Consider the following 15,412-nt stretch of genomic DNA (forward strand, 5'->3'; position numbering starts at 1 on the left):
TAAGAAAAGATCAGTGGATTTTGGGAGTGTGTTCAATGAAAATTGATGATTCTTTTTTAACATGAGACCAAGTACTTAGACTTAAATTTAGCCGGTGTTTGACTATAATAACCAAGATATTTCAGAAAATTGAAAGCATCTTTGCCAAGCTGCAGAACTCTCAGTTTGGATACCTTTCACCTAGAAATGGATATAGCTTTTAATGGGTTAAATCAGAGTGCAGGAATAATTTGAAGACAAAATAAGATGAAACCAGCCCTATGTCAGTCAGTCCATAAGTAAAATAACTCTTTGCCTTCTGTAGACACCAGGCTGACCAACTATGATTCTCCAAACTTGTGACAAAGATGGTGGCTGTTCCACCAAGTTCGTGCAGTGTGAGGTCTCAGGAAGCAGCTCATAAGAAATTGCCAAGTAACTTGGAATGAAGCAATGTTATTTGTCATAATAATTACTAATCCTTTAAGAAAGCAGAACAATGTTTGGATTGGATATACGGAAAGATAAAAACTTCATCCTGCACTTGAGTTTTACCCTCTTGATTGCAAGGTGTTAGCAGACTCTAAACCCCTGATTGTAGTACTTTTAGATCTGCAGTGTTCAGAAGTCCAGAGGATACTCAAAGCTAGCTATTCTTTTAGCAGACCCTTCCCTGACTGAATACCCACCCAAATGCTGGAGGGAATGCCCTCATCGGAAACAGGTAATCCTTTCCCAAACAAAACCTTCCTTTCCTTCTTTATTCTTCCTCTTTCAGCCGCTGCTATGTGGTATCATGTCCTATTGTATTACATTATCATATCTTCTCAAGTCATGGCATGGTATAAAGCAGCTTAATGTGGTAGAAGGAATGCAACGCTATCTGAAGCCAGCATCTACAGTAATCCCCTCTGTCATCTTTCCTTCCCGGAGCCTGTTCAATGAATTTTGTGCAAAGTGGAATCGATCAAAGCTTCTCATTTTCGTATCTACATGGTATAATGTTACCTAAACAAGAAGAAAAACCTGTGTGAGAGCTATCAAAGAACAGACCTAGTTCCCAGAAGTCGTGCCCAGTATTTTTGTTGGACCATCAATGCCTGCCTCTAGCTAAAGGAACAGCTTAAGCCACAACACTTAGATTCTCCATTTTCAGAGATCTAAAATACGTCAAACATCTGTAGTGCCGAAATCCTCACCTTGTTTCCATTGACTTTGACAATGAAAGTGTGATCCTTTACAAAGATCTGAATGGTGTGCAAAAACAACTTCAGTCAAATCAGTACAGGGGTTTCAAACCACTGCAAAGACTTTTGGGAGAGGGGAAAGAAACCAGCACCTTTGAGGTTTTGTTTCAAGCCAGTTTCTCCCCTAAATATTTCTCAACTGTCCACCTTTACTTTAACAGCACAGGAATTTCAGTAACATCTTTACTTCCCAGCAAAGTGCATGAGGAGGGATGCCTTATGTAAGTTCCCTGCCTAAATTGCATTAAAAACTCTGTTCTGCTACGAAAGTGAGAGCATTCTGCGCACATTTGAAGTCTTAGATCAGTTTGTACAGTTTTTATTTCACTCGTTAGACCTTAAACCTTCACATTTCAAGCTTAAAAGTGGCATTTCTCCTCTTGGTGATGGGGGTGGTAACAGGAGAAGAGTACATTCTATTCTGGTTTATTTTTAGGTATAAAATCAGAACATTTAAGTCCTAGCTCAAGTGGATTATAAACTTCAGGGTAAAGTGGGTCCTATTTCTGTTGCACAGCATCTAGCACAACATGATTCTGGCAGATAACTACAAGCATTACGTTAATGCAGATGATGACAAAAGGAGCTTGTTCTAGGTGAGACATGATTTACTTTCTGTCCACTTCCAAATATCTCAAAGCTTTTCCAAAATCTCTATTTCAAAGAAAACTGAGATGTTATATTTAAAACTTCTAGAGAGAAAAAAACTGTGGTTGAAGGATGTAAATTATCCAGGTCTAATATTGCTGTCTGGATAATGAACCTGTCCTAGGAAGGCTTCAGTAAAAGCTGTATTCTGCTCCCCTGTAATAACCCTACAAAATGCTATGAAGCGTTCCCAAGCAGTGCATCATCCCAGAGTGTATCTGTGGCTGAAGCATTAAACCTGTGCTCTCAGAAGAACAGTATGTGCTTTCCAGATGCTGGAAAGCTTTATTCTCTTTGGGTTTTTTAACTTCAGCACCAGTTTTTCAACCGTTACCATGGATTCAATCTACAACACCAATACTGCAAGCTACTTCTTCAGGACCAGCTCTCTAGAGACCTTCTGGTCCTTCCAGTGGGATACCTCCAGCTCCAGCAGTACACTAAAAAGCTCTCCCTTTGGCTCTATTTATCCCAATGAAAAATGGATCCAGTGCCTCCAGCTGCCCTGCTTTTACAGTGATGCTGTTGAGACAGTGATGATAGGGCTGAGGAGGGGGGGGGGGAAATCAGGTCTGTAAAGCACTCAGCTCTGATCCCACCTGCTGCGCAGATAGATGGGATTCGCATACTGTCTGAAGCCAGGCTAAGAGAAGGACACCTGCAGAAAACTAGGAGCTTTACTGTTGGTCCTGGGCCCACAGTGCAGTACAGAACGCAAACAGGATTTCTCTATTAGCGGTATAGACATTTCTTGGCAATTTGGTGGCATCAAATACCCTAATTTTTCTTTTTTTCTTGAATAATTTTCCCTAGATTAATGTCAGCCCAAAGCTTCCAAGCTTGCATGACAATTTAGGCTTCAGTTCCCCATACACCATCACTCAGCAGAAATCCTTTCCTTGCAGAGCAAGTCGTGTGAGTCCAGTCCCAGGCATGTGGGAGCGTATGCACAGGACTGAGGTGTGCAGCACTTGAATGGTGTGGCCCAACAGCTGAAGTCATGCCTGTGGTATCGCAAATATGAGAGCCAAAAACTGTTTAAAGAGCTTCCAAGTCAAACACCAGAGCACGTTTTGTAGCCTTTGAAATACAGCTGGCTGAAAAGCCCTGACAGTGTGATCTATTAGGCTGTGGAATAAGTTCCCCCAGGGAAGTGTTGGGAGGGCTATCAATTGAGTCATTTAGTGCTGAGGGGAATATACTACAGGGAGCAATCCCTCATTAGCTGGACTAAAGGATCTTCCTGCTTCGAATTATAGTGCTCCTACAGAAAAAAGAAAGATCCATTGACATCTTCTTGTTCTTCCATATGCTCAAATTGGCAGGGCTGTGGGGCAGTTGGCTGCATTTTTTAGCTCTTGTTTATAAGACATATAAATTTATCAAGCAGGGGGGTGGTTCATGTGTTAGGCAAAGTGTGTAGTGTCAAGAGCAATCTAAAGAAAACAGTCATGGGGATAAATGAAATGCATATACATTATGCTCTAAATGGCAGGGAGACATGTAGAGCCTTCTTGAGAAGCTCTTGCTCTGACCAAGCTTCAGGAAATGAAGATCAAGCAGGAAGCTGAGTCAAACTGAATGAGTCTGGGTTCATCAGCCACTGGCAGCTAGGAGCTCTCTGGGCTAGGCAGGTGTACTTCCAAGTACATCCCATAATCCCTTCACACTTGGCATAACACAGTGAGGTCCTCTGTTGCACTCAGAGCAATTATGATGTGTCCTTTTGGTCATGCAGTGCTTTAAATTAGCCATTCTCATGCTCTGGATGTGAAAGCACCCCAGGTCTGGTCCTCTGGCACTGGATGTGGGAGCATCAGCATAGTGGCTTATAGGATGAGGTGGCTGTGTTTTAGATGGCAGCTGTTTCCTTCTCTCATTTTCCTGTGTAACCTTGAGGATACCACTCAGATCTTTGAGATAACTTATTGCATAGTGTAAGCTAACAGCTCTGATGGGCAATTCTCTGCCTGTTGTCCTAGCAGACTGGATCATCCCTGGCTTTGTGTTATCAATAGGGAACATGGGAGCTGCCTTCTAAACCTTGATAATAAGACCTACCATGAGTATTGTGTCTTTTCTCCAGTGGACTGCATAAGTTAGCCAAAATCTGGTCACTTCAGAGAGAATTAACTCACTCATTACTTTTTTGACAACAGCTGCCATAGATGCATCAGTGGTAGTCTGGCTTTTCAGAGGAGCAGAGGTAATACTGACGTAAGTCCAGAATTTGTAGAGGATTTGGTTAAGGGCTATTTTTTGGGTGAAAACCTTGGCGTCCCAGGGTTTTGAATGTTTTCCAGCAATGATGATTTTCCCTTCTGTGCTTCCTTTTTTAATATTTTCCAAGTGGACAATCCCAAAGGTGGCCGGTTTAATGGGAGGGGGGAAGAAAAGAGTCAGAGATATTCTAAATGCAACGCGAATTTTATGCCAAAAAGTGTCTTTTCCATATTTATAAGCCCCTGTCATCCCCTCTCCCTCCGCCTCCTCCTGCTTAAAAGGAAACTCCATTACAAAGGCAGGAAAGAACATCAAACAAACCTCGCTTGGCAGCCATGTCTATATGTGAAATTACTGTCAGAGTACAAAGGAAGACTCAAGATTTAGAAGGTAACATGTGATAAGAGAATGCCGTCCTTCTCAATGTCTTTACCTTTTGTTGGTGAGAACTGGGAAGGGGTTGGTGGTGGTGCTTTTTGTTTTTAGAAGGATCTTGCCAATTATAGAAAGCCAAAGACACAAATCACTGCAAAACGCTATGGGCTGTGGGCGATTTGGCCTTGCTGTAAGCCATGTAGGTCTGATTGCAGCAGGAGTGACTTCAGCAAGGTTTTTGTGTAGGCATGTGTTCCGCCTTAGCTCTGTCCTTCGGGTATGTGTTTGGGCCACCACAGGAACAGCCGTAGTGTGTAAGGTCACACAAGTCTGCGATTGAGCCACTTCTGAGCTGCTGGGAGCTGACTGAATGCTCCAGTCTCACCTTGGTTATAAGATACATTTTGTTGACGCAACCACATGTGCCTTACATGGTGGTTTGAAGCATATGTGGTTTGTTTCATTAGGGAGGCAAATAAAGAGCTTCTAGTTGTTCCTGCTCTGTGAATGCAAGCTAATTGATGAATTAATGTAACAGTGGCATCCTGTATCTTGAAGTAGCTGTATGCCTCATCTTCCTCTTCACCTTGAAGGTTGTCTTGATTAGCTCTATTCTTATTCATGCTTTGGCAGTCCTACCTTCTCTGCCAAAACAGTGCTCATTTTCCACCCTTCCCAAGTGCAAGGGCACAAAAGCAGAGAAGCAACAGGGGCTGCTGGTGCCCCAGCCCACCTTTGCATGGACATGTGGGACAGGAGAGATCACAGCCTGCTGCCCTCACCAGCCTTGGCTGCTTGGGCTCTGCTCACAGATTTAGATATTAGGGCATTGTGACAGTGTTTGTAACCAGAAAAGTACCAAACCATGGAGCTGGCTGTCTCATTAGGATTTCCCTACTGTATATGGGAGCATCTGCCATGCTGTAGTCCCAAATGAAACCTAAGCTGAGACCAGTTCCCAGATGCAGCCCTAAACTTGTTGTCCACTCTAAGTATTCTTGAACTGTTTGTGTTTTCAGCCTGGTTCTTGTACTATGTAGTACCATGGTCTGATCCCTTGTGGTTCCCTGTGCCACAACTGCAGAAGAAGCCGGTTCATGCTCTGCATAGTTAAGGTGTAAGTCTCTCCTTTGTTCTTTGAAAGAGGATTTTTTCTTTAAGCAAGGCTTAATATAAAAGATGTTTTTAATCACTGTCTTGAGAGTTATTGAACTCACCAGTTGTAACACAGATTGAACTTTTTCAAACAATTGAACAATTGAAAGGATGGAGCCTTTCTTTTTTGCCTGTTTAAGTGTCTGCACTACAAGGTCTTCCCTCCTTTATTTTAGGGCACAAAAGTATTGTTTGCTTGGGTTTTTTTTAATATGGAGATGATAACAACCTACGAGTGACATTTGTTGACCTCGGGCCGGACATTCAGAAGCACTGCATTGACTGTATCTTTTGGGAAGAATAATGCCTCTTCCTTTGAGAACAATAAAATATAGCCCTTTTCATTTTCCCTGTAGGAAAATCTGTCCGGGAAGGCATGTCTGCAAACCTGGTTTACAGCCTACTTTCCAGTCTCATCGGAAGCTTTCTTGAATGAGGTGCAGAAAGTGGCTGAAAGCAGGGGGAAGGGAGAAAAACTCCTCTGTGCATGCACGCACACACACACGAGATGGAGACACTGGTTAGCAACATAAACAAAAGGTGGGTGGTAACCCCCAAGCTTTTTTTTTTTGACAGCCAGTGGTGGCAGTGATGAATTTGTGAAGTTATCTAATTTTCCACTGTTTTAATTAGAGGCCTGGGCTATGAGACCTAACAGCTGGGTTCTTTGTACTGCTTTCTGTTGCCTGACAGAGAAAAATTTCTACTGTATCTTCAGCCAAGCTTTCAGTCTGACCTGAGCAAATGAAACTTCTGGGACTAATAAACTGTGGTTTCTGGGCAGATTGCTTTTTTGAACTGCTCCTTCGCTATCCTAACATGCAAAGAACACAAAGGCTTGCAAAGTGAACTCCCTTTGTACTTTAAAGCTAATGGTGATGCTTATTAAAGAGGTAGGAGGAGGGCAGGAGAGCAGGGAGGAACTCTCCCTGGCATATTAGAGGACTTATCAAGTGTAAAGTTTCTTCTGATGGGGCACAGTGGAGTTGAGGCCAGTTGGGAAGTTAGGATGCTGAAGACTTTGGAAGACAATGGCTTTGGTTGCAAAGCACAACCAGTTGAGCAACTTGCTTAATTTATTACTCAGTTCCTGCCAAGTGCTTTTTAAAGCTTTACATTAGCCTCAATGTGCATCACAGTTCATCACCCCCCTGCTTCCCAAAAGCATGCGCTGTAACCACTTTCTTTCACCATAATCCAGGAGGAAAAAAATGTCAAAAGAATTTTTAGACCTGAATTCAGTTAAGTCCTAAGTTTTTGCTTAAATCCCATTGGAGTCAAAGGAATTAAGTAAGGCTTTGACTTAAGGCACGTATTTAATTGCTTTGCTGAATCAGAGCCCATATTCTGATTTTCTCCCTCAGGAGCGCTTTACATTCAGAAATGTGTTTTCATCTGACAAAAGGCCACTGCTCCCTCTTTCCCTACCTGCTTTCTGTGGCAAATTTCCTGTGGGCTCTTTTGCCATAGGTGTCAAAGGGACCTGGTGATGACAAGGGTACTCAAACCAATGCAATTTCCATAAACCAGAAAGTCATTTGATTTGCAAGGAACTCAAAGAAAATAGCTTTTATGTAAGGGCAGTTGAGTAATGACCTATCACTCAAGCAGTTGTGAAAGAAAAGCCCTTTACAGCATGTAGGTGAAGAATGGTGCTTTTAATAGCCATGATTTCAGTCCTGGCTTGGGCAAAAATTTAAAGCATGTCCAAATACTGCAGCAGATTAATTGTGTGGCACAGTGAAGGATTTCAGGCCTTCCATCATTCATACTGGGGATGGGACCATTGTTTGCTACAGCCTCCTTTCAGCCCCCCTTGACTCCCCCAACAACTCCAGTAGAAAGAGTAGAACAGTGAGTGACCAGTTTTGCTTTGACCCTTGGCTGGAGAGCAGCAAGACACCCATCTATACAGAATTGGGAACTGGGAGAATATGCTTGCCTTCTCAGATGGAGGAGCATCTTGTCCTCACCCAACCATGTTCCTAAACCCTTGAGACAGCCGTCTGGCCTTGCATGTGCTTCTGAGAAATCTTGACCCAGCACCACTGTTGTCTTCCTCAGAATCCTATTCTTTGGAGATATCCTGAAGCTGTACTGCAGAATCTTGCTTGGAGAGCAGCAGTTATGCACATTTATGTTTTTAACCATGTTGAATATTGGGGGGTTGGTCAAAAATCACATCAGCTCTAATGATAGCTCTGTTTTGCTTAACCCACTATGGAAAGTGAGTAGTGAGTAATGACCAAAAGTGGCAGTGAGTTTGGTCAAAGATGATGATGATGAAACATGGTTATGGCCAAAAATGTCAGTTCAAAGTTTTTGCAAGAGCACTACTTCTAAGAACAATCTATTTTCCAATCCGAAGAGTGACTTCATGGAACATGGTCATATTTAGTTCTGATATCATCACAGTGGTTTTCCCCATAAGTGCAGATCCTGTTGTGTCAGATGAATTCATCACTATAGGAGGGCATTCAGGGTCTGCTGATTCATCTTGTGTGCAATGCGAAAGGACTAAGAAGGGAGACCGCAGTGCTCTTCTGCTGGGGAAATCTCATCTGCCTGATGTGCAAAGTGAGACTTTTCGCATTCACCAACTGCTGCTTTCTCTTCATAGGCAATAGGAGAGGATGGGGAAAAGCCTGTTGTGACCTTATCTGTAAATTGGTGGGTAGATTCCTCAAATGAAAAGACGGAGGTACAGATTTCATCTCCATCCAGTACAGAAAGGTCTCAGACTTGCAACTGTTCTTCCATGGACAAGTCCTGACTCTACTGTGTTAAAGTTCATGTTTTCTGCCCTTGTGTCTCTCTGGGCTTGTCTCATGTTATGTGTGGTCTGGGCACAGTGGTTCCCATGTGGAAGCTCTGGGGAGAAAGAAGGGATTCTCCCTGTCCCAAGACTAAATAATGGGATGGTGCTGAAGCACATTTTAATGGAGGCTAGTCTGTTGCCCCATGTGGAAACAGCTGCACTTTTCTCTAGGATGAAGTGATGGCTGACATTAAGCAGTTTCTAAGTCCCAGGTGCCAAAAGTCCAACTAAGATGGGATTTAAGCCAAATTCAGGTTGCATTCCAGTCTGTGATGAAAGGGAATTTTGAAACGTTTGACTTTCCTGCAGAACAGAAATTCCATTTCCCAATCAGCTGTAAATAATCATTTAAAGATGGGCTCTAAATCGAGATCGTTTTAATGTGTCATCTCTGTTTTAATTGCTTATAGTCCTGAGTAAATGTTATCAGACCATCAGAGCCTAAGGATGAAGCAAGCGCTGGGTAGTGATTCAGATGGGATTGCTTGTTGCCAAAGAGGAAGTCCTGGGACAGAGATGACTCTATTGCAAGAGCAAAAGACAAGACAGTGAACTCTCTGTTTACAGTGGGCCACTGAAAGAATGGGATAATTGCAATTATCAGAGTTAAGCAGCATTTTGATGACTGCTTCATTTAAAGAATATGTATGTAAAGCTCTGACATAGTGGAGAGGTGCCAATTTGCCCTGGACAAGCAGTGGACCTATTATCTCCTTCAAAGAGCTGGCAGCTTTACCCGTGGCAGAAGAGTTGAACACTGAGGCAAGCTGTGCTCTGTTCAGTTAATGAGTCACAGCACCAGGCATGCACAGACCACACCAGGAATCGGAGCAGAGACCCACAGCAGCAGCAAAGAGAAGAATATCTCTTGTTTTTCCCTTACAGTAACCTCTGTTGATGGCTCTGGAAAGAGGAGGACAGGGGAGTTTTAGTGTGATAACCTGCATTCATCCGTAGGAGTTTGACCTGGGGAGATGCCAAACCGGGGGTGCTTCTCACCCACTGCAGTGGATGGCGAATACTTCTGCTCCTACTGTTCTCCCTCTTGAGAGCTTGCCACCCCGTTCCTCCCCATTCCTGCCAAGTTACCCACTTCCTATTTCAAGCAGCTTTTCTTCACCAGCATACATGTGGTTTATGGGATACATGTGGTCCCATATTTCTCAAGCCAGTCCAAGCTACTTGACTCTGCTCTCTAAAGAGCCTCTGTATTTGAAAAGCAAAACTTCACTGAGCTGGACTTTATCATTCCTCCCTATTGAAGTTACTGATGCTGGATTTCTGACGAGGCCAAAGGAATTAGGAGCCAGCACCCTCTGGGTTAGATGCTTTGAGCCCTTCAAAAGCACTTGCATGGACTATTGTCCAAAATGCAGACAGAGGTATATAAATGATCAGCAACATGTTGAGAAATCAAGATGCTTTAAAGGATAAGACCTTTCCATACATGGGTTCTGTCCAAGTTCAGCTCTGTACTATGAGTAACTGAACAGGAGCTGTGCTCTTAATGCTGAATTTATTAGTCTTTTTGTTTCAAGGTCTTCAGTAATTACCATCATGTGACTAGGGTTCATGGAGTTAAGAATGTTACACGTCCTGCTATCTGGTGTGGGAGTTCTCATATACACAACCTAAAAATGTGGAGAAACCACAGATTTATGAGATCATGCTTTTTAAGTATGCCCTTGTCCAAGAAATCGTAGTTTCTAAATCACTCGCACTCTGCATTCCTACCGACATTGAATTTGCTTTTATGAAGTAGGCACTGGTCCATGATATTAATTGCCATATTAGTAAAATATATTCAGAGAGGACTGGAGATTTGCCATGTCACTTTCTAACTCCTTCTCTCTTCTCGACTTGTGGAGGGGAAAAGGGGAACTGCCATCTGGATGCTTGCCAGGCCAAGAGGATGGCTTGACACACATTGGATAGCATGAAAGCTCTCATTGAAATATGCTAAAGACACTTAAAATGGCTGGCTGGGCTCTGGTTCACTCCTTTCATCGATTGTTTAAATGTCCCACCCACATTAAAGAGTTTTCTTCTGATTTCTTAGACCCCAAAGGTGACCGTGATGTAGTCTGGTGGGTCCCAAGGAGCAGATCTTCATGTCAATTGGTTGCCACTCCTCTGAACCTAATGCTGAGCAGTTGCAGTGGTAAAGGAAACTTTGCTAGGACAGAGGAAGCTCATCCACCTATTAGTCACCACCCCAATTGGGAAGGCTCGTGAAGAGCCTTCCCAATTAGTCCTGTAGTGCCAGGGATCTACGAAAACCATTGTGTGAGCTGAAATGCAAAATTTTATCCCCAAAATCAATAAAATCTGCCCATATATTTACAAAATCTGCTAAATAGAGTTCTTCCACTGCCTTTTCTTTCAAAACAAGGCTTCGAAACAGGCAGTTTGAAGGAGAGATAAAAGGTGCAAAAATAATCTCCTTAGAAAGTCCTGGTACCTCTACTCAAGGTACGAATTGTCTATTACAAAACTTCTCGGAAATACTGATTGACTCCTACCTGTGGGTGAAAAGGAGTCTGTTCTTCTGGCAGTGTTGGTCCTAAAGTACTCTTATTTAATAGAGCACTTCAATGTTTGAGGCCATTTGCATTTATTACAGTGATTAAGCAACTGAGTGGAACATGTTTCAAGTAAAGCATGACTCTTGGTGCTTTGTTATATTGAGTTTTGTGGGCTATACTCATGTGGATGATGTGTACAGCTACTCCCTGTCCTCCCCTGACTTGTATTATTAATCTGATACCCTTTCCCAGCCCTTGCTGATTCATTCCTTTGCTGTTTCTTCCTTGAGCTTGCTCTGGGAGAGGGGTGTGAAGAACAATTCTGGCTCATTAGCTTTTACCATCTAGACATTAACTCCTGTAAAGTTTTAGCCTTCAAGGAAGCATTAAGCATTGAATTTATGTACGATAAGGTGGCTTGGATGACACTGCAATAAGAGGTATCAAAATGAGAAATTATTTCATTGATGGCAACCTAATGTCAAAATAATGTGGGTGTATTGTGATAATATAGGTCTCCATCACTACCACTGCGATTCTGACTTTCCTCCCCCCCGCCATGTTGTCTCCATCCTTTCCCTTCTTCTGGCCCTAGGACTCTGTTGACCTGATTGAGCCAGCAGAAACTGCTGTATGATTTTTGTAAGGCTCACTTCTCTACTAAATTGGTTAATCATGTTGTAGGGTGAGCATGTAAGCTGGTCCTAAGGACAAGTGAATGGGGCTGTGTCTTTATACCACCCTCTCATTACTACTGTTCAGGTATTACTTAAACTAAAAAAACCACAGTGGCTCATGCAGTAAATCTTCCTGTTGTTGGATGGTGCCTTTTATTTAATCATATCCAATGGAACTGAGATTTTTCATCTCTAGTGACTCTGGGCTCACCCAAAGGGACCCAAAGTTTTGCAGACCATCTGTGGCAGAAGTGGAAATGAGCAGCACTGCTCTTGGTAAATGGTTTTTACAGCTAGAACAGATTCATCCACCTTCATTCACTAGAGAAACTTGCAGAATACTTAAGCTTGAATTAAATTTATGCAACTGATAGTAACAAAGTGTTTTTAAAACAAGCAGAGGTAAAAGTTGGGTAAATGCTGGCTAACTGCCCATTTGGCTCTCTTAATTTTGTAATTTGGACTTTGCATATTTGGAACTTGGATGTTTTTAATTCAGATTTTCAAAACTCCATACTGAAATTGCCAAACCTTGGCAAACCTGACTTGGTTTTTCCGTTCAGTTTAATTCATGGTTCCAAACATCCGATTTCACCTGCCACTGCAAGTTCACTTCTACTTTTGTTATAGCCACTTAATTCTCAGTCATTTTATCACTTCTGAAGTTTTGTGCCTGAATGTCTCACACTAACTTCAACATAGAAAGGAATATTGCTGCCCATGCACAGACAGAGAAACTCCCATTACTCCCTAGAAGAAACCCAGAGCTAATTCCCTTATGTGTCCCTAGCCAAGACACATTTTCTGCCTGTAGGACACCTGTCAAAGAGGAACAGGCGTTTTATAAAATAAACAAAAATCATTTGGTGAGCAAACTCAGGGAAGAGAAGAGAACCAGCCAAGTTCCGGATATCCTGGATAGCGGTTTTCATGCTTCCTTCAGCTGTCTCAAAGAAAAATATCATCTCTTTCTAGCCAATTCTGGTTTTATTTTCAGCCTAAGGAATAAATGGATAACATAGATGAAATTTTCTTTCTTGCTTAATGTAATCAAAGGCTTAGTGGACAAGGTAAATGATGGCATGAGCTATAATTAAATGTTCTAGGGCTTGAGGTATCTGATCTGAACGTCAAGAGCAGGATGAAAAATGAGGCAAAACGTGCACAACAGGCCAGCACAGAGATGTTCCTTTTCTCCTGGATGGACCAGGATTAAAAGGTCACATTCCAGCACCTCTGACAGATGGTGCTGTTCAGACCTGGCTCACACCTTTGGGTTTGCCCAGAGCCTCAGTAAAGTTAGGGAATGACTTTGGGGTCCTCTTCTGGGGATAGTGCAGTAGGATAAACTGAACTCAGTTTCATGGACAGTCAAAGGATTAACTGTGGGTTTTGTGTTGAGATTGTGGCTGAGTAAAGTCCTTGATGTCCAGGGTAGAGTTTTTGCCGTCTTTTTTTACGGCTGGTAAGGCACTAATTACTAAGCTTTATGAGAAGATGGTGTGGCTTTGGTGAACTTGCCCTGATTCAAAAACTCATCTACATGGTACTAGAAATCTCTAATTAGTTCTGATACTGAGCATGGACGTTCGGACTTCTTTGAGGTCTCTGTTTGCTGTCTGTATGTTTGTTATGAGGTCCCAAGCCATTGTGTTTCAAATCCAAACAGCAGATGGACGCAGACAGGCAGGATTAAACCAGTCTGTTGGGCATACTCTGCCTCCTTATTTAGCTCCTTTTAGTTTGTCTTGACCTTGGTAAGCCTTTCCCCCCCTCTCCTGTTCTCTCTAAATAACACCCTCCCCTAAAACGGTATCCTAAATAAATAAATAAATCCCAGACCCACTGTTCCTAATTCAGAAGCTCAGCTCAAATCAGGCAAAGAAATTGAAACAAAGACCAGAGCAGTTTGGACAAAACCGAATTGCTGCACTCTTTAATTTGCTGCAATTTTCCTGCATGCAGCTCGGGAACCTCTGGGTGTTTTATTTGGTAAAGTGTGAAATTACGCTAATGCTGGGAGGTGGAGGCCTTTCTATCTTAAGCAGATACTGCACGACTGTTTATCCACAAGCTAAGAAAATGTTTTTGCAGTTGGCAGATGTTCAGTCCCATGAATAATATTTTGCAGAGGAGTTTGCTTTATGATTAGCACAAAAATTATCTGTGCATATCTAGGAACAGCTTTATGGTTAGTCTGCTGGAATAGGGCAGGTTTTTGAAATCCCTCCTGTTCCTTGGAATATCTGTGTTTGCCTTGGCATGCAGGCAATGCAGAAAGCAGGAACCCTGCAGAGGAGGCTGGATGGAACAGGAGAAAATTTGCTTTATCCTATGAAGATTGCGAGTGGAACGTGATCTCTGAATCTACTATCTCATTTCTTAGAATAACTGAAAAACACTTAATTACTCATGGTGGAGCAGAGCCACTGCTGCAGTCTGGCTCTTCATGCATTTGAAACCCAACAGTGTTCAGCCTGCCCACCCTCAGACTCGTTGCATTCAAGATACCTGAGCCTAATCCTGCTTTTATCCTGGGGTAAACCAGCAATCCATCATTCAATTCAGGGGCACTTCTCAGTGGTTTATCAGAATTCAGCTCCTGGGTGGGGGGGAATGGAATTTCAGATTCTACTTTTCTCACCATTGGAGAAAAGGCTTCAGGTAGCAACTTTAAGATTGTTTACTGTTCTTGAACTCTTCAGAAATGGCTCTTGTGCTTCCAACAGACTTGGGGCCACGTGTCAGTCAGGGTAAATGGAGGTTTAGGACCATCGCAATATGAAGACTTCCTTGAATTTCATTTTGTTGTTCTGACAAAGGGAAACCTGAGACTCCCAAATTGACATTGGATTGTTTCACTCATATGAAACCTATGCAACGTAGTAATGCACTGGCCAGGCTTCTATTTCTTTTTTTTTTATCTTTCATTCATTGCTCTTGAAGGGTAAAATATTTCCAGCTTTTGAAACATGGTGATTTCTCACCATCTTTTTTCTATTTTGAAAGATCTTTACCGCAGTTCAATGAAGCACAAATGCTTCTATGCTATGCTGGTGCATGGGCTTGCACTGGGTCTGAGATCATGATATGCTTTGCTAGTGACTTTGTAGCTGGTTCTAGAGACTGAATGAAAACATGTGCTCAGCTTTGGGAAAGCACTGTATCAGGATAGAAGTCAGTAAGCACGTAGAGCAGGCAATAGCACTGAAAGAAATCTCACGTGTGGGCATTATAATGTTATCCTTTACTTTTTCTACAGCACTTCCTATTACTCTGCTCTTCCAGAAGTTTTTTGTTCATAAGACTTCTTGATTTGATATCCTTCTATAAAAATGCCAACTTTGCTTTTTCTGTTCAGAATCAACAACTTCCTGCACTATTTTCCATACCTTTTTTTCCTTTATGTTTTTCTCATATCTCCCAGCTTACCTTTTAGCTGAGCAATTTGTGCTGTTGCAATTACTACCACTGGGATTGAAGGGATCTGGTAACAGCACAGCTGAGAGAGCTGTACACAGAGGTTCTGGGATGTTCTCACTATTTAGGGAACATAAAGAGCATGGAGATCTTGGCCTAAGAGACTATTTCAAACTTTATGACCATCATCAGTTTATTTGCAGTGACTGCAGCATGTAGTTCATGGTTTAAAAGAATTGAGTAATTTTTTAGAGGATGGTCAGATATGAACACTGGCAAATCAGCAGATCTGACACTTACCTGCAGCAGCTTGAGTCCAGAGCCAATCCAAGCTCTTCAAATACC

Source organism: Pezoporus wallicus, unplaced genomic scaffold (assembly GCF_028554395.1).
Source record: "Pezoporus wallicus isolate ANWC-B61680 ecotype Strahan unplaced genomic scaffold, APGP_CSIRO_Pwel_v1 contig_7835, whole genome shotgun sequence".
NCBI lineage: Eukaryota > Metazoa > Chordata > Aves > Psittaciformes > Psittacidae > Pezoporus > Pezoporus wallicus.